Source organism: Pseudophryne corroboree, chromosome 1 (genome assembly GCF_028390025.1).
Source record: "Pseudophryne corroboree isolate aPseCor3 chromosome 1, aPseCor3.hap2, whole genome shotgun sequence".
In the NCBI taxonomy this organism is placed as follows: domain Eukaryota; kingdom Metazoa; phylum Chordata; class Amphibia; order Anura; family Myobatrachidae; genus Pseudophryne; species Pseudophryne corroboree.
In genome coordinates, this window is record NC_086444.1 from 849,727,426 (window position 1) to 849,751,941 (window position 24,516).

Here is a 24,516-nt window from a genome sequence, read left to right on the forward strand (position 1 = left end):
TGTAGGAGGAATGGTGATATCGGCTAGGGGTGGGGGTGTTTGCAATTCAATGAGTAGAGAGGAGTAGTGGCTGAGCTCTTTTCCATTGTATGGATCCAAGGAAATTTGAGATCACTTTTGTGTCTGCTTCTGCTAGGGATTTTGTGAAGAAGTTCCATCTGTTGTAAAAGGCGGAGGAGGATCCAGGGTCATTTAAAAGGACTGAGCGAATGTCAAAATGTAGGTGTTGGAGTAGTCTTGATTTCAGTTCATGTATTGACGGAGCAGACTTCTTGATCCAGTGGATTAGAATAAGCTTCTTAGCCAGGGTCAAAGCAATAATAATAAAGGGAATATATCTGGAAGGCGGGGTACCCAATGTCCAGTTGTCAAATTTAAATAATAAGCATGCATCTGGAGAAGGGGTTAGAGATAAACCAAGTATTGAATTTAAGTAGCATATTGTCTTAGCCCAAAATCTTCTTACTTTAGAGCAATCCCAAAAACAGTGTAAAAATTTAGCATTTGACTTCGAGCATTTAATACATTTCCCTGATTCATCAGCGATCATGTGTTTTCTCTGTGAGGGAGAGATATAAGCTCTATGTAAGCATCTAAAATGGGTTTCCTGTAGATATGCTGATTGTAAATGTTTAGCATATTTACTATAGTCTAGTAGTGTTGTTTCTTCTGAGCCTGCTATACTAGGAATATCGGATCTCCAGTTAGCTAGGAATTGTTGGGGGAGTGGTGAAGAATGTACTTTAGCTTTAAGTAGGGAGGGGTAGAGTTGATGAATCTTGTAGGTTTTTGAAGGCATCCCATTCAATATTTTAGAGATAATGTGAGGTTCATTGTAATGGGGGGAGGATATAGGTAATGCTTGTGTATAGTGTCTGACCTGAAGATAGAGATAAAATAGATTGTTAGGAATATCATACCTATCCTGTAGATCTTTGAATGTATAGATATAGCCTCCCGGATCAAAGACTCTGCTCACAAGTGCTATTCCCTTTTGTTTCCATGTTTGAAAGGAGGGATTATGTAAGGACGGTTGAAATTCCGGATTTCCCCATAAGGGAAGGTAGGGTGAGAATCTAAAGTCTTTCTTTAGCTTTTTGTGTAAGCTTATCCAATTTAAATAAGTATCCCTAAAAATCACATGATTATACAAGTGCTTTGGGATGGAGGCAGCTTTGGTATGTAGTAGCGCTGAGGGTGAGTAGGGTTCAAATATAGCATGATCTAAATTAATATCGGAATATGTGGATGATTCCCTTAACCAGTCGCAAGCATATCTAAAGAAAACTGCTACTGTGTAAGATTTAAAATCAGGGATCTTGAGCCCTCCCATCGCTTTGGGAAGGATCAATTTTGAAAGTGCAATTCTTGCTCTTTTTCCTTTCCATAAGAATTTGGATATTGAGGAATTGATAGCTAATATGTCTCCATTGTTTAAAGCGATAGGTAACATCTGTATAGCATAAAACAGTTTGGGGAAGATTATCGTCTTTACAGCAGCAGCTCTGCCCAGGAGGGAAAGGGGAAGTAAATTCCATGAAGCCATCAAAGCCATAACCTTGTCCACTAGGGGGGAAAAATTTGCCTTATAGAGTTTATCATTGGTCCCTGTAATATTGACACCCAGATATTTCAGGTGGGAGGTATTAATTTTAAAACCTTCGAAAGCTGGGGAGGAAAGCAAATCTAAAGAATAGGATCCTAGGGGGAGGATCTGTGATTTATCGATATTTATCTTATAGCCTGACACTTTGCCAAAGTCTCTGATGATTTGCATTGTCTTGGGAATAGATTGTAGGGGCTCAGAGACAAAAAGCAGCATGTCGTCTGCAAAAAGCGAGACTTTTAATTCGTAGGAGGAAATCTTTATGCCCTTGAAGTCAGAAGCATTTCGAAGCATAATGGCCAGTGGTTCTATAGCTATTGCGAACAAGAGAGGGGATAAGGGGCAGCCTTGCCTAGTGCCTCTGAATAGTTCAAAACGTTCCGAAATTTGTCCATTGCACATAATTTGTGAGGCCGGGTTAGTGTATAATGCCTTAATGAGGGAAATAAAATGGGGTGAGAATCCGAACCTATCCAAGGTATTGTATAGGTGAGGCCAGAGGACCAGGTCAAAGGCCTTTTCTGCATCAAGTGATATGATCACCCCTGAGGGGACCACATCACTTGAGTTTTGTAGGTGTTGGACTGCAGAGATGACCTTTCTGACATTTAAAACTGAGTGTCTCCCTGCAATGAACCCTGTTTGATCTGGGTGTACTATTTCAGGTAACACTTCTTTGAGTCTATTAGATATGACTTTTGCTAATATCTTATAGTCAGAGTTGAGTAGTGATATAGGTCTATAGGACCCTGGCAGAGATAAATCTCGACCAGGTTTTGGTAGTATTTTAATATACGCTGCATTGAAATATAGTGGGGGGGTGCCTGTCTGTATTATTTGGTTAAAGGTTGCCACTAAGGGATCAAGGATTTCAGTAATCATTAGTTTATAGAAGGATCCTCCATACCCATCAGGTCCTGGGGCTTTTGAGGGGTGGAGAGATTTGATAACCCTAATGACCTCATCCGAAGTCACCGGCCCTTCCAATATCTTTCTCATGTCATCCGTAATTGAAGGACATGACGGTTCATGTAAATTAGGTATAGAGGAATCTAGAGGATTGTCTCTATTGTCTTTATCATGGGTGTGGGGGCCATACAGATTTGAGTAAAATTCTTTCATAATTTGTGTAATCTGTTTATTAGTAGATGTCAGAGAACCATCTGGGCATTTCAGGTGATGAACTGCTGCTGACGTTCTATTACCATTCAAGATGTTAGTGAGCATTTTACCTGTTCTGTTACCGAATTTGTGGTATCTGTAATTAGTGCTATACAGATGCTTATTCCCTTGCTTATGTAGATATGCGTTGAAGTGTGCTTTAGCCATATTGTATGACTGTTTGTTATTTGAAGTTGGTTTCCTGCACTATTCAGTATAGGCTGAAGAAAGTGTTTTTTGTAATTCAACGTAAATCTTAGCAAAATTTTTATTCAAGTTTGCCACGTAAGAGATTAGTCCCTTAGGACTGCTTTTGCAGTTTGCCAGAACAAAGGGGGGTTGGAGGTAGCTTGCGACTGGTTATCTGTACAATAGTTTTTCCAGCTATCCAATAGCATAGATTTAAATTCAGGGGAGGCTAAGAGGTGAGAAGGAAAGCACCATCTGTCCCGTGAGGTATGTTCTTCCGATATGTGTAGGGTAAAGTTTTGTAATGCGTGGTCAGAAATGGATATTGGTTCAATATTAATTAAGGATATCCTTGAGAACAGAGTCTGTGATACCATCAGGTAATCAATTCGTGATAGTGTGTGGTGTGCTGCCGAGAGGCAGGTATATTCTTTAGTGGTGGGATTAGAAGCTCTCCATAAGTCAATCAGACTTAATTGTTCTGCAAATTGTGGAATTCCCATCTTGGGAAGAGAAAACCCTCTTTTAGGTGCTTTTGACCGGTCTAAATATTTATCTGATATTAAATTAAAGTCTCCACATACTATTAGAGGGAGATGTGCATTTGGTAGTAGTTCAGCTGTCAGTCTCATAAAAAATGATTTTTTATATTCTGTGGGGCCATAAACATTGCATAATATGTATGGTTTTGAATACAGGGAAATATGGGCAATGACAAATCTGCCCTCTGGATCTATTATTGTTTTGGTCACCTCAAGAGGTATTATACGTTTAGCCAATATTACTACTCCCCTCGCTTTAGAGGTGTATGGGGCACATGCCACCATCTTCCACCCTAGCATCTGAAGTTTTAACATTTCTGATTGTATTAAATGAGCCTCTTGTAGAAAAATTAGCTCTAATTTGAGTTTATTGCAGTATACCAGTACCTTCCTACGTTTCGCAGGGGAGTTAAAACCTCCTACATTTAGGGATCCTACCTTTAGTGTAGCCATAAGTCTTGTAGAAGTGTAAGCCCATCATAATTCAGGTACCGCCTGGTGAAATAATTGAGGTAAGGAAGAAGAAAGAAGGGGGGGGGGAGCAAAACACAAAGGGAAGGGGAGAGACAATAGACATTTGCACATGAGACCTCAATCTCAGGAATTAACATGCATCGCACGTCAAATCTAGCTATTAAACATTCAAATAACTTCTGGAACATTTGAAAAAACAAATACTTATACAATAGTGGGAATAATCCCATCCTAGATCCGTAGCATACTCCTTCCATGTATGGCATGCTATTTAAGAGTTCCCCCCTGTAAATCAGGAATAAGGGAAGTGATCGCTTGGATGGCCCGATCGGATCGCCTCACAGGTGGTGCTTGTATATTTGGGTGTAGGATAGGGATTTCTCCTTATAACTTTGGTTTTGCGTGTTTGGATATATATTATTCTTGTGTGAGACACTCATATGATCAGTTATGGTCAGAGATATCATGGTCCCTGGTGTTTCCGTTGTCCCGCAAGAAATCTGCTGCATCCTCAGGAGATAAAAAATCAAAATGCTTGTCTTTGTAGAAGATGCGCAGTTTGGCAGGATATATTAGCGCAAATTTCTGTTTGTCAGCAATAAGGCCCGAACATATGGGAGAAAAGGCTCTGCGGGCTTTCGTTAGTTCTACTGAGAAATCCTGGAAGAATCGTAGTGTTATACCTTCCCATTTCAAAACCGGCTGTTTCCTAGAGGCTGTCCAGATTGCTAGTTTGTGAGTATAGCTGAGGCATTTAAATATAGTAACTCTTGGTCGCGTGTCGTTAGGGCGCGGGGGAGGACCAATCCTGTGTACTCTTTCTATGATCATGTCTTGACATAGATTCTGTATCCCTAGCAGTTGTGGGAGAGTGGTTTTAACAAATTGTTCTAGGGATGGTCCCTTGAATGTTTCTGGGAGGCCGACCACTCTTATATTATTCCGCCTTGTACGGTTTTCGATTTCCTCCAGCCTGTTGTTAAGATTATAATTCTCCTTTTCTAGTTTTTTAACTGTGCCTTGCAGGTCAGCTAGATTATGAGCTACTGAGCCTATCATGTTCTCAGCTGCAGAGACCTTGACGTTTAACTGGTTAATTTGTGTGGTAATTTCACTTACCGCCTTGGTAAGCAGTGGGCCCACTGTGTTGGAGATTGCCTCCACTAGATCTTCGTATGACAGGGGTGCGTTATGATCTCGTTGTGGCTGATCAGAGTCTGTGCTCGTGTCTTCAGCAGCCACCTTCTTGGATGCCGGAGAGACTGCAATCGTCTCAGCGTCCGGCGCCATTACAGGATCCTGGCTCCGTTTCACCTGTCGCAGCGTCTGGCTCAGTGTCCGCGCCGGTTGTGAGGACGTGATGAATCTGTCCATCCTCACGATCTGGGTATGCGTGTCGTTTGCTGTTGGGGGTCTGGAGGCTGAAATAGCCTTGTAAAAAGTGCCGTTATAGCCACACACGGAGAGGAGCAGTGAGGACGCCCTGCTCACTCCATGCAGCCGGAACCGGAAGTGTCAGACATCTCCCTTTACTGATAGACTCCTCCATTGGCTTGATAACCTGGTCTGACCACGCCCCGGTGTCTATGACTCTTTCAACCCCCCAAGCTACCCCGGGTCAATGGACCTGGCGTCTTAATGAATCATTACTACAGGACCAATATTGCAGGGGAGAAATAGAGAAGGCCTTGGCTGAATTTTTCTCCATGAATGATACCGACGATGTCTCTAAGATTATCCTGTGGGAAGCGCATAAATGCACCATAAGGGGTAAACTTATACAGCTGGGTACATTTATGAAGAAACAGAGGTCAGCACTAATCACCAAACTATTGCAACGACTCCACCTTCTTGAGTCCTTGCACAAAATGTCTCTATCAGAGACTGACTACCTAGAATTACTTGACACGCGGGCTCAACTAAAGAAAACCCTTACTGATAGTATCTAGCTTTCAGTCCGTAAATGCAACTCCAAGTACTACCAGTGGGGTAATAAACCTGGTCCCCTCCTGGCCCAGGCACTTAAAGCCCAACGCTCCTCTTTGTTTATAAATGGCGTGAAGGACCCTGGGGGCGCTCTCCGTTTCAAAACCCCTGAAATAGCTGCATGCTTCAAACAGTATTATTCCCTTTTATATAACCTAGAGAACCGATCCGATGGCGCTACCCCCCTTTATGACTTTCTAAAGGCGAAGGCATATTTAGAAAAGGTGTCTTATCCCGTCCTATCTCCTTCAGATAGGGAAGCTTTGCAACTACCTTTTACCCAGCAAGAGCTGGAAAGCGCTATGTCCTCGACACCCTCTTGTAAGAGTCCAGGGCCGGATGGATTCACGCTTACTTACTATAAACAATTTAAAGGTCTCCTTTCCTATTATCTCCTCCAGGCCTTTAATTCTATCTCCGCAGATACCCATTTCTCAGGCCAGTCCTTAGAAGCCCACATTTCCGTTCTTCCTAAACCCGGTAAAGACCCCTCGGTGTGCCCAGCTATAGGCCAATATCTCTTCTAAATGTCGATGTCAAACTTTTTGCAAAACTGATGGCGAACAGACTGAATGTATTCCTGCCTTCTCTAATTCATAACGACCAGGTGGGCTTTGTCCCGAACCGCGAGGCTAAGGATAATACCACCAAGGTATTGAGCCTAATCCACATAGCATCCCAGGGTAGCTCCCCCACTGTGCTGCTATCCACTGATGCCGAAAAGGCCTTTGATAGAGTCAGTTGGGGTTTTATGAGGTCTGTACTGGGGCACATCGGACTGGGCCCCCTAGCACTTGGCAGGATTATGGGACTTTATAGATCGCCCACAGCCCGGGTTCGAGTTAATGGTTCCTTATCCGAACCCTTTTCCATAAGTAACGGGACACGACAGGGCTGCCCACTATCCCCCTTACTCTTTGTCCTTTGTATCGAAGCTCTCGCTAGAGCTATCAGGGCCAATGATTGCATTACTGGTCTGAGAGTCGGTGATACAGAGCACAAACTTTCCCAGTTTGCAGATGATTTATTAGCTACAATAACGCACCCGGTATCCTCCCTCCCTCATCTTATGGAGGAGCTGTCCAACTTCGGGTCACTTTCCAACTTTAAGATCAAAATGTCCAAATCCTGCGCCTTGAACATCTCCACCCCTCCCAACACAGTGGCTAAACTTAAACAATCCTTCCCCTTTACTTGGAATACCTCCCATCTGTCCTACTTGGGAATACAATTATCGAGTGATCTTTCCCGTTTGGTTTCATTGAATTTTATGCCCCTTCTCCGAACCCTCAGGGCTGATTACAGTAGATGGTACCTCAAACCACTTTCCTGGCTGGGGAGGGTGAATGTTGTGAAGATGAATACTCTCCCTAAGCTACTCTACATACTTCAGGCTCTTCCCATACGGATCCCAGACTCCTGGTTCAAGTCCATCCAACTCTTGATACAACAATTTATCTGGTCCCGGAAACGGCCTAGAATTAGCCGGTCCACTATGATTCGCTCCACTCGATGCGGTGGTTTCCAGCTACCTGATATCAGAGGCTATTATTGGGCAATCTTGCTTAATAGGGTCTTGGATTGGACGAGGAGTCGGGACACAAAGCAGTGGGTGGTTCTCGAGGGGCTTTATATGCAACAATTCCCAGAGATCTTCCCTTGGCTCCCTTCCCTCCCCAAGCCTCCCTCCCCTCACCCAACTATTACCGCGACCCTCTCCTTTTGGAAAAAAGCCCGCCGCTGGCCCTTCCTCTCTTCCGATTTCCGCCCGCTGACCTCTTTTCTAGCTAACCCTGACTTCCTACCCGGCTTAACACTCTCTCACTTTCGTGAATGGGCCCTTGAGGGGCTCTTCAGGGTAGGCCAGCTGGCGATCTCCTCAGGAGTTAGACAGTTTTCGGAAGCGCGATCTAAATGGGAAATTCCACAACACGATTTCTGGAAATATTTACAGCTTAGACATTTTCTGCATTCCAAACACAGATATCTTCTAGCCTCTAGGGAACTAACACAGTTTGAGAGATTGTGCATCTCTACGTGCAACCCCCAGCACACAGTTTCCACACTTTACAAACTATTACAGAGCCCCGGTGCTCAGACGCCCCCACCCTACCAGTTAGCGTGGGAGAAAGATCTCGGGATTCAACTATCAGACAAAGACTGGCGGATGATATTCCTCAAATCCCATAATAGTTCAGTTGGTATACAAGTTAGGGAAACCCAATATAAACTTTTAATGAGATGGTACAGACACCCCTCCCTCCTCCACTTCATGTATCCTGGAGTGACAGATAGGTGCTGGAGATGTCTTAATGCTACTGGTTTCCTACTGCACATTTGGTGGAATTGCCCCCTACTCCGGCCATACTGGGTTGATGTCATCTCCATTTCCCAAGACATACTTCATACCCCTGTCCCTACTGACCCGGCCTTTTGGCTGCTTTCCCACTCTTCTATATCACTGGCTCAGCATAAAACATAATTACTCCGCCACCTGTCTAATGCAGCACGGGCAGTTATTCCCACTCTATGGAGGTCTCCATCTCCACCCACAAGGAAAATATGGTTCACTAGAATCAATTATTACATGAATATGGAGAACATCCTCCTGGTTTCCAGAGATAAACTCCCAGAGTTCATGGCCACTTGGCTACCTTGGATAGAATATACGTCCTCCAAAGAATACAAAGACTACATTTGCGCCACTAAATGATTTAGTTCCGCAGTTGATCGATTAAAGAGATTGCATTACCCTCCCCCCTCAGTCCGAGGGCCCCCAGGCTTGGTCACACTATGTTTTTCTTCTATCCTTTCCTTCATTTCATACTTCGCTCTTTTCTATAGCTTTTCGATTGCGTTACTTATGTTACTATGATTACACTCTCTGTTTAGATAAATAGCGAGTAGGTATTGCGATGATTCCATAGGACACCCTACTAAGGTCTGCATTTGCACAGACCTCCAGTGTCTAGGGTGGTAAGCTATCCTACTCCTTATGGCTATACTGCAATTGACTTTAATTATGTGTCTTGAAGCTCTTTTGTCTAATGAGATGTAATCTTCATATTTTCCTAAATAAAAACAGATTATACAAAAAAAACCTTCCCCCTGTTGTGACAGGGGCACTGTGACAATTACTTGATTTTGACACAACTTTAGTATCGCAACGCTTACTACCTCCCTTTCTAGAAGAGAAGCTGGCAAGGCCGATTTGAAAAATCGGTGAGGGGGCACGTCTTGAAACTCTAACCTGTATCCTTGGGTTACTATTTCTATTATCCAAGGATCCAGGTCCGAGTGCACCCAGACCTGACTGAAGAGTCGGAGACGTACCCCCACTGGTGCGGACTCCCGCAGAGGAGCCCCAGCGTCATGCGGTGGATTTGGTAGAAGCCAGAGAGTTCTTCTGCTCTTGGGAACTTGCCACAGCCTGTGACCTTTTTCCCCTTCCTCTTCCCCTCGCAGCAAGGAAGGAGGACCCACGTACTTTTTAGAGTTTATTGGGCCGAAAGGACTGCACCTGATAGTGAGGCGATTTCTTCTGCTGTGCAGGAACATAAGGTAAAAATGAAGACTTACCTGCGGTAGCCGTAGATACCAGGTCAGTGAGGCCGTCACCAAACAAGACCCTACCGTTAAACGGTAGAGACTCCATCGCCTTCTTAGAGTCAGCGTCAGCATTCCATTGATGAATCTACAACGCTCTCCTCGCTGAGACTGCCATGGCATTGGCGCTTGATCCCAAAAGGCCAATATCCCTTACAGCTGCTTTTAAATATGCTGCAGCGTCCCTGATGTGACCTAGAGTCAAAAGCACACTATCCCTGTCCAGGGTATCTACCTCAGATGACAAGTTATCTTCCCACTTTTCAATAGCGCTACTCACCCATGCTGAAGCAACGGCAGGCCTGAGTAGCGACCCTGTAGTGACATAAATGGATTTTAGTGTATTTTCCTGCTTACGATCCGCAGGATCTTTTAGCGCTGCCGTGTCAGGAGACGGAAGCGCCACCTTTTTGGATAGACGCAATAAAGCTTTGTTTACCGTGGGGATTGACTCCCACCTTTCTCTGTCCCCAGAGGGGAACGGATATGCCACTGGAATTCTTTTGGGAACCTGTATCTTCTTGTCAGGATTTTCCCAAGCCTTTTCAAAAAGCGTGTTCAGTTCATGAGAGGGAGGAAACATTACCTCAGGCTTCTTTCCTTTAAACATACAGACCCTTTAATCAGGAACAGCAGGGTCCTCTGTTATAGGCAACACTTCTTTTATCGCCACAATTATATACTGAATACTCTTAGCCAGTTTTGGATTTAATCTGGCATCACTATAGTCGACACTGGAATCAGAGTCCGTGTCGGTATCTGTATCATCTATCTGGGTAAATGCACGTTTCTGTGACCCCGAAGGGGTCTGTGCTTGTGACAAAGCATCCTCCATGGACTTCCTCCATGTCTGGTTCTTAGACTCAGGTTTATCAAATCTCTTAGTCAACTGAGTCACATTTGCGTTTAAAACACTCAACATATTTACCCAATCATCCGTCGACGGTGCCGACACAGCCACTCTCACAGTATTGTCTGTCCCCACTCCAGCTTCTTCCTGGGAAGAGCACTCTGCCTCAGACATGTCGACACACACATGTACCGACACCCACAACCACACTGGGGCTATGGGAGACAGACCCACAACAAAGCCTGTAAGAGAGACACAGAGGGAGTTCTGCCAGCTCACAACCCAGTGCCTATCCCGGTACTGAAGCAAGTAAAAAGACTGCCCAGACCTGTTAGCGCTTTCTATATATGTATATATATATATATATATAAAATAGCACCAAATCACTCGTGCCCCCCCCCCCCCCCCCCCCATTTTGCACCCTGTTACTTGTACAGCAGTGTGGAGGTCAGGGCCAGCGTCTCTGCAGCTTCTGTTAAGAGAAAATGGTGCTGGTCAGAGCTGTGTGGGCTAAGCCCCACCCACTACATGGCGCGCTTCAGTCCTGTTTAAATTAATATTTATACTGGCGGGGGTCCCTTAACTAGTGCCTAGGCAGTGTTATCACTTATGCCAGTGCTGATTGAGGTGTTCATGCTGCCCAGGGCGCCCCCCCTGCGCCCGGCACCCTGCAGTGCCGTGTTATGTGTGGGAGCATTGCGCACAGCGCGCCCGCTGCGCGATACCTCAACCGCCGCCTTCTGCCATCACTGAAGTCTTCTGATCTTCTCATACTCACCCGGCTTCTGTCTTCTGGCTCTGTGAGGGGGGTGGCGGCGTGGCTACGGGAACAAGCAGCTAGGCGCACCAAGTGATCGAACCCTCTAGAGCTAATGGTGTCCAGTAGCCTAAGAAGCAGAGCCCTTGAACTCAGAGAAGAAGGTCTGCTTCTCTCCCCTCAGTCTCATGATGCAGGGAGCCTGTTGCAGCAGGTCTCCCTGAAAATAATAAACCTAATAAAAGTCTTTTTCTGAGAAACTCTGGAGAGCTCCTCAGTGTGCATCCAGTCTCACTGGGCACAGAATCTAACTGGGGTCTGGAGGAGGGGCATAGAGGGAGGAGCCAGTTCACACCCATTCAAAGTCTTATAGTGTGCCCATGTCTCCTGCGGATCCAGTCTATACCCCATGGTTCTTGAAGCATCCCCAGCATCCTCTAGGACGTATGAGAAAAGAGGTTCAGAGATTTACACAACTTAAGTTGTATTGTAGACAGTACATTAAACTCTCTTACAGGGGCACATCTAGAGAGGAGGAGGCCCGTGTGCAGGCTCCATCTGGGCCCCTCCTCTCTAGCCGGCAGTGCTGTAGCTCTGGGCACTAGGGGACCCTAGCCCTGTCCCAGAGTCTAGTGTACATGCGCAGGTCTCTGGGAAAATAGCACGGATGCCATTTTCTCAGTGATTTTTGGACTGCGCATGCGCCAAATACTGGGAAAATGGGTGCAACACCATTTTTCCAGTGATTTCTGCAGCACTATTGCTGCACCGCCGGACTCCAGAGGGTAAGTATTAAAAATAATAAGTGCAGGGTGTGCGGTATGGGCCCCTCTGGCCCCCGGCCTACAGTAAGTTGTTTACCTCAGTTATAAAAGAGGGTGGTACTAAAAATTTAGGATTAAAGAGTTGCAGGTGGTCTCTCTCTCCTCACAGTGCTCTGTGGTGGATATCAGGGCATGCTGACAAGTATAGTAGTCATTACTGTCCTTTGTTCTTCTTTTCCGGTGCAAGTGGGCCTCACTCTCTGGTGTAATGTCATAGCTTTCCACCTAGTGCGCAAGCACCCAAAGGTGAAAAAACTGTATCCTACAGTAGGTCAGAAGTGCCCGTGATGATCTTCCACTCTACCCTGGGAAAAACCACCTACTAGGATCCAAACGTTCCCAGGCATATGAAGAAGGGACTGTATTGATCCCTTGTTTTGTTTCCTTCCAGATAGCAAAATAATGCAAGAATACATTAAACATGCCAATGGATAGTACCTCCAAGGGATTCTGTCAACTGGATGTTTAAGATGACTATCTTGCAAAGCACTCCTACACATCCAACAACTGTTTGAGTCCAGGGCTTCTAGTACCTCATGTACTGTAGTGATGGTGGGGTCCACATTATAAAACCTCAGTGGTACAGTATTATTTAAACCAGAGTTCTCCTCATGTCTCATGCCATTACGGGGTGGTCATGAAGCCAGAGTTCCATATTCGTGCTAACCAAGGTCTTCAACTATAGTAGCCCCCTTTCTCTAAGAGCAGGTGGTGCTCACCTGCACTCTTTTGCTCCATGGGTATAATCACGTAGTGAAATTAGTGGTGGTTAAGTGGTTTAAAGTGCAAAGTCGCATTTTACATGCGTCTTCCTTGCAAAATGATCCTTAGTTTATTTGCAATTAGCAAAACATGGCCTTTTCACTAAAAAAGGTAAATTTTCCCAAATTCATCCCTTAGTAAATTGCCCCCCAGTAAGTCACATGATTATGAAACTGAGACAGAGCTGCAGGATGGTTACAATAGAAGCCTTTATGCAGTCTCCATTAACTCTTCAGGTGAAATCTTTCTTCTGGCCGCAACCGGATGGGGTAGGGATTTCTGAGAGTACTCAATGGAGCCATCCAGATCATGGAGCTCTAGGCAGCTTCCTTAAACTCCTGAATGGTAGTTCCGGGACTGCTGACAATGGACATGTATAGCAGTTACAATGCTCCTGACAGCTTAAATACAAGCTCTATAGCAGCAGCTACCATTCCTACCTAAATAATTTTAATCATAAATCATTTCAAGGGGGTTACGCATTTGCTCTCAACATAATGACAAATTTCTTTACACCTTTTCTGCGCTGCTTATTGACTATCGTAAGATTTAATGCATATTAGCCTTTTCATTTATTTTATAGATGCATTACAAATATAAGAAAAAGTTAATTCAACACATGTAAATGCTTCATATGTCCTCAATGGGAGAAATCTAAGGTACAGTAAGAACCCTGCTTTTGACAATTTGTATCTGAATGCACAAGTTCTCCAGCTGCAGAGTGCTTAGCATTTGGCATTGATTAGTGATGGAAAATTAATCATTTGCTGTTAAATCGGCATCTAGTGTAATGGAACTCAATACAGTACATATTTTTTATAATTAAATTCATACGTAGAAGCAGAGGACTACATCTTTACAATTCCCTATTCACTTACCTTTTGTAAGATATTTATTGTTACCACAAAGATCTAACTGACATAATAGCTCATGAATGTCTTTTTTTTCCAGTGATGCTGTATCCTCTCTGCTACAGTTAACAACCAGTCACTTTATCACGTTTATGAGTTTTTAGCTCCCGTGAGGCGACTGGTAGAAGTGTATACATTTATGGTACAATCTGTCACCAGTCTTTTTTATTTTATTATGTAGCACAGCCTGGATGTGTCCGAAAATAGCAATGATTTATAAGCTGGCAGTACAAATATGTGCAGAGAAGAACTGGTATTTTTGTGATTGGATGATCTCTGTGTCCTGACATTTTACGTACTCATATATCAGTCTAGTGGATGCAATTTACTGTCAGTGTCAGCAGTTGTAAATAGAGCGGATGTCTGAGAATGAACACATTACTGTAATGCAAATATACCCACAATGAATTTCATATATATATTTGTAGTCATTTATACCCCTTTAACACCGCCAATGCCGGATCCCACCCGGGAATTGGAAACGGGTCCAATCCCGGGTGGGATATGGCATTGGAGCCTAAACGCTGGTTTCCCGACCCAGCAATATGCCGGGCCGGTTGCCATAGAGGTGGGGGGCGGAGCCAGCACCGGGAACGGAGCCGGAGGTGCTGCTGGGAGATGAGCTCATCTCCGCACCGCCTCTCCCTATTGTAGTGAACGGGTGGCACCATGTCCCAAGCAACCTCACAAGGACATGCCCCTTCTGAATGTCCCGGAGGCCAGCATCAAAAAGTAGAACAGCATCCACTACATCACTGCTTATTTGTCAGACAACCATAACACACCAACTACTGAATAAAAGTGGTCATTTTAAATCCTGTGTCAAAAATCGTGAAATACTATGATTTTGTGTATTATTTTTTATTTAGGGGAGGGGGGTATGAAGTTTTGTATGTGCCATTATCATGTGGCCATACATTAAGCAATTGTATGACCCATAGTGGATGTTATTATTATTATTATGCTGTGCATGAGTTTAGGGAGTGGTACCCCCCGGGTCTGGTGGGGCTGGGCCACCTTGGGGTAGCACGCCATATTATTTATTTAGCACTTATGTAACACTCCTATTTTTTCACTAATATTACTCTTTTGAGTATTTTATTAACACCCTTATTTTTGTAGCACTTTCTAACCCATAGCTTCTGCTTCTTTCTTAACACAAATTAACACTTTAGTATTTCAATGGTGTGCTGCCCTAGGGTGGTCGGGCCTGAGCCGACTTTGTGGGGTCCAAGCCCTGGACTTATGCTTAGTTAGGGACCTCCAGCAATAGAGCAGCCGTGAAGTGGCCTGGAGGCTTATCATATCTTTTGCAAAACATATGTAACGAAGAGCTCTAAATTTTCTATTATTACATAGTGTATACAGTTCTTCTTACTAACAGCCAGCAGAGTGCGTGGGAAAAATCCCTTTTATATATATATTTGTAGTCATTTATACCCCTTTAACACAGCCAATGCCGGATCCCACCCGGGAATTGGAAACGGGTCCAATCCCGGGTGGGATATGGCATTGGAGCCTAAACGCTGGTTTCCCGACCCAGCAATATGCCGGGCCGGTTGCCATAGAGGCGGGGGGCGGAGCCAGCACCGGGAACGGAGCCGGAGGTGCTGCTGGGAGATGAGCTCATCTCCGCACCGCCTCTACCTATTGTAGTGAACGGGTGGCACCATGTCCCAAGCAACCTCACAAGGACATACCCCATCTGAATGTCCCGGAGGCCAGCATCAAAAAGTAGAACAGCATCCACTACATCACTGCTTATTTGTCAGACAACCATAACACACCAACTACTGAATAAAAGTGGTCATTTTAAATCCTGTGTCAAAAATCGTGAAATACTATGATTTTGTGTATTATTTTTTATTTAGGGGAGGGGGGTATGAAGTCTTCTTGCGCAGGAAAACTTTGGACACATCTAACCAGTGGCAGTATCATTCAGTTGTGAAATAGGAGGATGAACTGGGGCCCCTGGCTGTAGCATGCCATTGCTCTGCAGCCTGTAAGAATCTTAACTACATGGCCATGCCAGACATTTTGTGTCACCTGCCACACACTACAAAACAATAGTGTACTTTGACATTTAGCCTACAGTAGGTGCATGCTGTCCTGCTATTCCACCGATTCTCCCTCACTTTGCCATAAATCCATCTCTCCCTCCCCCCCCCACACACACTCAGGGGCAGATGGAGGATTTATAGAGATGGGTTTCCAAATGCTAGATTTTAGAGTGAGTGTGGCCAGTTCATGACGAGGGCATAATTTGCACTTAATAACATACATCATACAAAGTGCAGTGTAAGTAATGTTTTAAACATATAAATGACTAGCAACCACATACCCCCCAACTGTAATGATTTTCGCGGGACAATCCTGTTTTTTTGGGTCTATCCCGCTGTCCCACCCGCGGGCCGCAGTGTCCCACGGTGGGGGGGGGGCAGTTGGGAGGCACCTGTCAATCACTGCTCTGCCTAGCAGAGCAACATTGAATAGTCGCTGTGGACACAGAGGAGACGGAGCGCTGGACATGCCCCCTTAGTGACGAAAAACGGGGTCCGTGACCAGCGATTGTGGCACTGCCGCGAAGGCACGTCCCTTTTCAATAGACCACGCCCCTTTTTGCCATGGTCGCATAACTGAAGTGCCCCTCTTTAGTGAAATTAAATGTTGGGAGGTATGAATCACAGTAAGCTATTGGATGCAGCAGTAGGGCCAGCCTTATGAACTTAACTGTTTTCCCTGGATGTGGGCACCATTCCATAATCCAAGTCCCCTGCTCTGCTGTGCAAGTTCAGGAGTCTGCAGCTGCATTACGAGAACCTAGCACCAGCCCTGAACACATATGAACACATTGGTCTCTTTATACACCGGATAGTGGGCCTAATTCAGTAAGGATTGCAAATTCTGCTAATTAGCAGAATTTGCAATCCTTTGGATCGCATGCTGGGGGCCGCCGATCGCTGTGCAAGGCTGACATCATGCCTCCCCCCGGTCAACAAGCAGAAATTGCAAACGCCTCGCAATTTCTGCTTGTTAGCAGAAACTAAGGATGGCTCCTGCCGGCACAGCTCAGCTGCGTCCGCAGGATTCCCGTCGCCATGTTCTTGATTGCGGCGCCTGCGTGTGATGTCATGCAGCTGACATGCCCCCATTCGCGCCCCACTGCCCCCGCAATGCTCTGTCTCCTCCCTGGAAACGGAGAGTTGCCTCCCCCCCACCCCCGCGACCGCCTCTACCTGATTGACAGACAGAGGCAATCGCATATTCTGCGGCCCCTCCACAGAAAATGCGGGCGCATGCGCAGGACAGGCGCGGCACCCACATCTTTTTCTCAATATTTGCGATTTCCTGAATTAGGCCCAGTGTATGTAATGCAACATTAAAAACTAGTCATATGGATCAGACATATGTCTGGTTTCCTCAGCCCCACCCACACGCCGATTTACTCACTGTGCCTGACCAGAACTGCAGCGTTCTTTGCTCTCCTGGTCTGTCCCATATCTATCACAGCAGTATAAGCAGCCATTGTATATATCTGGCAATGTGGGTAACATTTTGCCAGATTATTTAGTACTCATACAAGTGTCCAGCACTCGTCTCTCTGAATTTTCATGTTGATGACTATAGTTTCCCTTTGACCATGCATCCTCTGTTTGATCTTGACTTAGATACTACTGTGCTACTGCTTAATGCTCTTTAGAAGCCATTACTCAATTTGGAGACCACCTCCTTGGTGTTCCCTATTATAAGAGTGCATGCAATGGGTGCAACACTATGGATGTGAGATAAAAATTGTGATGCTTTACTAGACATACAGTGCATCTGGAAAGTATTCACAGCGCTTCACTTTTTCCACATTTTGTTATAATACAGCCTTATTTCAAAATTAAATAAATTAATTTTTCCCTTAAAATTCTACACACAATACCCCATAATGACATGAAAAAAAGTTTTTGGGAGATTTTTGCTAATTGAAAAAAAAATATATATAAAAAACTAAGAAATCACATGTACATAAGTATTCACAGCCTTTGCCATGACGCTCAAAATTGAGCTCAGGTGCATCCTGTTTCCACTGATCATCCTTGAGATGTTTCTACAGCTTAATTGGAGTCCACCTGTGGTAAATTCAGTTGACTGGACATGATTTGGAAAGGCACACACCTGTCTATATAAGGTCCCACACTTGACAGTGCATGTCTGAGCACAAACCAAGCATGAAGTCAAAGGAATTGTATGTAGACCTCCAAGAGAGGATTGTCTCGAGGCACAAGTCTGGGAAAGGGTACAGAAAAATATCTGCTGCTTTGAAGGTCCCAATGAGCACAGTGGCCTCCATCAGCCGTAAACTGAAGAAGTTCGGAACAACCAGGACTCTTCCTAGAGCTTTCCGGCCATCTAAATTGAGCGGTCGGGGAAGAAGGGCCCTAGTCAGGGAGGTGACCAAGAACCCGATGGTCACTCTGTCAGAGCTACAGCATTCTTCTGTGGAGAGAGGAGAACCTTCCAGAAGGATAGCCATCTCTGCAGCAATACACCAATCAGGCCTGTATGGTAGAGTGGCCAGACGGAAGCCATTCCTTAGTAAAAAGCACATGGCAGCCCCCATGGAGTTTGACAAAATGCACCTGAAGGACTCTCAGACCATGAGAAACAAAATTCTCTGTTCTGATGAGACAAAGATTGAACTCTTTGGCGTGAAGGCCAGGCATCATGTTTGGAGGAAACCAAGCACCGCTCATCACCAGGCCAATACCATCCCTACAGTGAAGCATAGTGGTGGCAACATCATGCTGTAGGGATGTTTTTCAGCGGCAGGAACTGGGAGACTAGTCAGGATAGAGGGAAAGATGAATGCAGCAATGTACAGAGACATACTTGATGAAAACCTGCTCCAGAGCGCTAGTGACCTCTGACTGGGGCGACAGTTCATCTTTCAGCAGAACAACGACCCTAAGCACACAGCCAAGATATCAAAGGAGTGGCTTCAGGACAACTCTGTGAATGTCCTTGAGTGGCCCAGCCAGAGCCCAGACTTGAATGCGATTGAACATCTCTGGAGAGATCTGAAAATGGCTGTGCACCGACGCCGTCCATCCAACAAGATGGAGCTTGAGAGGTGCTGCAAAGAGGAATGGGGCAAAACTGCCCAAAGATAGATGTGCCAAGCTTGTGGCATCATATTCAAAAAGACTTGAGGCTGTAATTGCTGCCAAAGGTGCATCAACAAAGTATTGAGCAAAGGCTGTGAATACTTATGCATATGTGATTTCTTACTTTTTTATTTTTAATAAATGTGCAAAAATCTCAAAAAACTTTTTTCACGTTGTCATTATGGGGTATTGTGTTTAGAATTTTGAGGGAAAACATGAATTTATTCCAGTTTGGAATAAGGGCGTAACATAACAAAATGTGGAAAAAGTGAAGCGCTGTGAATACTTTCTGGATGCACTGTAGATAATATCTCAACTTGGCCACAAACTGTATGCGTGGTGCTTGTCATTTGCGTATCTATAGTGGGTGCAGGCAGAGCCGGCTTAAGGGGGGGTCTCTGGGGGTAAGTACCCCGGGCCCCCCTCTTTAAAAGGGCCCCCCTTCTCCTGCCACCCGCCGTTCCGATCTGTGCTGCGCTTCCAGCTCCACAGTCCCGATTGCACTGCCTGCTTGCCATAGCGCTGGTGACGCATATTATTACAGGGCAGCTGAGCGACGGCTCAGCTGCCCAAAGGCGTGTGAAGTAGGCAGCCTGCTCGGAAATTGGCGGGCGGGGGTGCACAGGCTGTAGGAAGGAGGAGCTGAGATCCAGCACTGGCACTGAGCAGAGGTCCAAGCGAGGTTGTGTTCGCAAAAAGTAAGGCTGGCTGTATGGCTGTTGTGTCATGTTGCTATCAATTAAATTCACATTTTATGCTCTGGTTCATATATATATATATATATATAGATAGATATAGATATATATATATAGATATATAGATATTTACTAGATTTATATATATATGTGTGTCTATAGAGAGAGAGAGATAGATATATAATTTACACATGTGTATATATATGTAAATACATATTGTATATACGTGTGTGAGCTTTATATATATATATATATATATATATATATATAACAGAAAGAAAAAAAACGCGCAGTGAGAAATAAAGTCTTTAACTTTAAATATAAGTCCGAAATGTATGTTGCCGCAATCCTCCTCAGGAGCTACCGTACTCCTCAAATCATGTAAAAAAGAAAAAGAATGGAGGGCGCAATCGTGAGTAATAATTCACAGGTACTTTACTGACAATTCTTAACTCACATACATTTCAATATAGGGTAACCGGTGCAATGAAGAAAACCAGTGTAGCATCCGGACTGCTAACACTGGTAGACGTCGCCGCTCCTCAGGTTCCACAGTCACTGTAACATCCAGCTCCACGGACTCCAAAACGCTGACCTCACACTCCGGTACTCCGGTTGATGGGTATCGCGTGTTATGTCCTGCTGGCCACTCCCAACGCGTTTCGTCACGGGACTTCGTCAGGGGGTGTGGTTGGCATTACCGTCTTTGCTTATTTATACCAAAGCCGCAATATTGCACAGGACTATATATAATCGTCTCATGTACAGGTTCGGCACTCAATAAATTCAAATGTTAATACCCCGGTGTCCAAGTCCAATACGGTAAAATTGCAGGCGCGTATCCCAAAATAGGGATGGCTCTCATAGGCCCACATTCCGAGTTGTTCGCTCGCTAGCTGCTTTTAGCAGCATTGCACACGCTAGGCCGCCGCCCTCTGGGAGTGTATCTTAGCTTAGTAGAATAGCGAACGAAAGATTAGCAGAATTGCTAGTAAATAATTCTTTGCAGTTTCTGAGTAGCTCCAGACCTACTCACAGATTGCGATCATCTCAGTCCGTTTAGTTCCTGGTTTGACGTCACAAACACGCCCTGCATTCGGCCAGCCACTCCCCCGTTTCTCCAGACACTCCCGCGTTTTTCCCTGACACGCCTGCATTTTTAGCACACTCCCGGAAAACGCTCAGTTATCTCCCAGAAACGCCCATTTCCTGTCAATCATTTACCGATCAGCAGTGCGACTGAAAAGCGTCGCACGAACACCAGCAAATCTACTAAGTTTTGTGTTAAATAACTTAGCGCATGCACATTTAGCAACAAATCGCAGCATAGCGAAAACCGTCAATGAGCGAACAACTCGGAATGACCACCATAGGCATTTGTAAGTAGAGAAATAGCATATTCAATAATCACATAGTATCCATCAATGTTTCGGTGTGTCATACACTGTCTTCAGGATTACAAACAAATATTACAAAAAAATGACACCTAATCACACACCGAAATGTTGATGGATACTATGTGATTACTGAATATACTATTTTTCTACCTACAAAATTCTTTGAGTGTCGTCCCTATTTTAATATATATATATATATATATATATATATATATATTCATCTGCGTGCCTCTTTATTAGGGGCCCCACTGTCAGAAATGCCCCGGGCCCCCCAAACCCTTGATCCGGCTCTGGGTGCAGGGTGTGCGGTGCAGGGTGCAGTGTGTGCGCTCCTCCTCTCTTGACGCCCCCCTGGTGCTTGTACTACTGCCTCAATGTTGTGGGTGCAGGGTGTGCGCTCCTCCTCTCTTGACGCCCCCCTGGTGCTTGTACTACTGCCTCAATGTTGTGGGTGCAGGGTGTGCGCTCCTCCTCTCTTGACGCCCCCCTGGTGCTTGTACTACTGCCTCAATGTTGTGGGTGCAGGGTGTGCGCTCCTCCTCTCTTGACGCCCCCTTGGTGCTTGTACTACTGCCTCAATGTTGTGGGTGCAGGGTGTGCGCTCCTCCTCTCTTGACGCCCCCCTGGTGCTTGTACTACTGCCTCAATGTTGTCTTCCGACTTGTGCAACCTTTTCTGACAATTACTCTGCATGTCCTTCTTTAAAGAATTCTGATTTATTGTGATGGTCTCTCAGCCCGTATTTGGGTAATCTTTCCTGTTATAATAATATCATTGAGCTAACAATTAATAGAAGGTATTCTCTGTAATATTTGATCAATGGCTCTTTTCCAGATTGCAATTTATACTGAAGTAATTGTGCATGTGTTGTCAATTATCTTCACTCTCCGGGCCTCATTTTATAACAAACCGTATTACTAGCAGCATATTTCAATTAGTATTGCAGAGATACTAACAAAAATGCCATTGGTATTTAACATGACCTAACCCTACAGCAAGGTCCAGCGATGTCCCCGTCTACCGCTGCCAGCTGAGTTATGAGTCAATCTCCACATGTGCATGCCCCTTTTATCTGACGCTTGGAAGGCTTTGCTGAAGCCAGAAAGGCTGCTGCTGGGTCCTGAATATACAGTATCGGCAGGCTATAATGATGCTGCACCATATACACCAGTACTGGCACATGTAAGCTCATCAGCATGGGTGTACTATGGTATGCCGGCGGCCAGGCTCCCGGCGACCAGCATATCGGCGCCGGGATCCCGACCGCCGGCATACCAACAGCACGACGAGCGCAAATGAGCCCCTTGCTATTTATTCTCCCTCCAGAGGGGTCGTGGACCCCCAAGAGGGAGAAAAAGTGTTGGTATGCCGGCTGTCGGGATTCCGGCGCCGGTATACTGTGTGCCGGGATTCCGACATCCAGCAAACTGAAGACCACTCCATCAGCACAGCTCCCGGCCAGTCTGGAGATTGAGAACACCAGTAGTCACCAGCAGCTGGCCGGAGGGGTCTTGGCATGGCCTGTGCGGGGTGTGGGAGAACCCCGCCCCTCCGCTGGCCCGCAGTATATATGAAGCAGCTGAGCCAGTTACCTGCCTCCTCCTCACTCGCATCATCTGCCGCCCTAGAACCGAGCCCACCTCCTCCCGGTTACCTCACTGGTCACCCCACACAGGGTCTCACCCCTTCCTGTCGGACGGATTCACCTTCTCCCCCGCCACGTGTCCCCGATGCCTCCACTCTGAGCGCTGCAGGACCGTCTGGTGGTTCCTGCATCCATTTCCTAGTCACTGTTGCTACTTATTGCCGAGTCCCGATGGCAAGTAACATAAGGTTGCAGCATTATCATATATGGAGGAATGGGGTGCAGAGTATGTGGTATATGGCGGGAGCAGTATATGGAGGAGATGGGTGCAGGGTGTATATAGGGGCAGTGTATGGTGGGGGGTGTAGAATATAGAAAAGGATGGGAGTGCAGTGTATATAGGGGCAGTATATGGTGGGGGGTGCAGTGTATAGAGGGGCAGTATATGGTGGGGGGTGCAGTGTACATAGGGGGACATTCCGAGTTGTTCGCTCGCAAGCTGCTTTTAGCAGCTTTGCACACGCTAAGCCGCCGCCTACTGGGAGTGAATCTTAGCTTCTTAAAATTGCGAACGAAAGATTCGCAATATTGCGATAAGACATCTCTGTGCAGTTTCTGAGTAACTCGAGACTTACTCGGCATCTGCGATCAGTTCAGTGCTTGTCGTTCCTGGTTTGACGTCACAAACACACCCAGCGTTCGGCCAGACACTCCTCCGTTTCTCCAGCCACTCCCGCGTTTTTCCCAGAAACGGTAGCGTTTTTTCTAGAGATGAGCGCCGGAAATTTTTCGGGTTTTGTGTTTTGGTTTTGGGTTCGGTTCCGCGGCCGTGTTTTGGGTTCGACCGCGTTTTGGCAAAACCTCACCGAATTTTTTTTGTCGGATTCGGGTGTGTTTTGGATTCGGGTGTTTTTTTCCAAAAAACCTAAAAAACAGCTTAAATCATAGAATTTGGCGGTCATTTTGATCCCAAAGTATTATTAACCTCAAAAACCATAATTTCCACTCATTTTCAGTCTATTCTGAATACCTCACACCTCACAATATTATTTTTAGTCCTAAAATTTGCACCGAGGTCGCTGTGTGAGTAAGATAAGCGACCCTAGTGGCCGACACAAACACCGGGCCCATCTAGGAGTGGCACTGCAGTGTCACGCAGGATGGCCCTTCCAAAAAACCCTCCCCAAACAGCACATGACGCAAAGAAAAAAAGAGGCGCAATGAGGTAGCTGTGTGAGTAAGATTAGCGACCCTAGTGGCCGACACAAACACCGGGCCCATCTAGGAGTGGCACTGCAGTGTCACGCAGGATGTCCCTTCCAAAAAACCCTCCCCAAACAGCACATGACGCAAAGAAAAAAAGAGGCGCAATGAGGTAGCTGACTGTGTGAGTAAGATAAGCGACCCTAGTGGCCGACACAAACACCGGGCCCATCTAGGAGTGTCACTGCAGTGTCACGCAGGATGTCCCTTCCAAAAAACCCTCCCCAAACAGCACATGACGCAAAGAAAAAAAGAGGCGCAATGAGGTAGCTGTGTGAGTAAGATAAGCGACCCTAGTGGCCGACACAAACACCGGGCCCATCTAGGAGTGGCACTGCAGTGTCACGCAGGATGTCTCTTCCAAAAAACCCTCCCCAAACAGCACATGACGCAAAGAAAAAGAAAAGAAAAAAGAGGTGCAAGATGGAATTGTCCTTGGGCCCTCCCACCCACCCTTATGTTGTTTAAACAGGACATGCACACTTTAACCAACCCATCATTTCAGTGACAGGGTCTGCCACACGACTGTGACTGATATGACGGGTTGGTTTGGACCCCCACCAAAAAAGAAGCAATTAATCTCTCCTTGCACAAACTGGCTCTACAGAGGCAAGATGTCCACCTCATCATCATCCTCCGATATATCACCGTGTACATCCCCCTCCTCACAGATTATCAATTCGTCCCCACTGGAATCCACCATCTCAGCTCCCTGTGTACTTTGTGGAGGCAATTGCTGCTGGTCAATGTCTCCA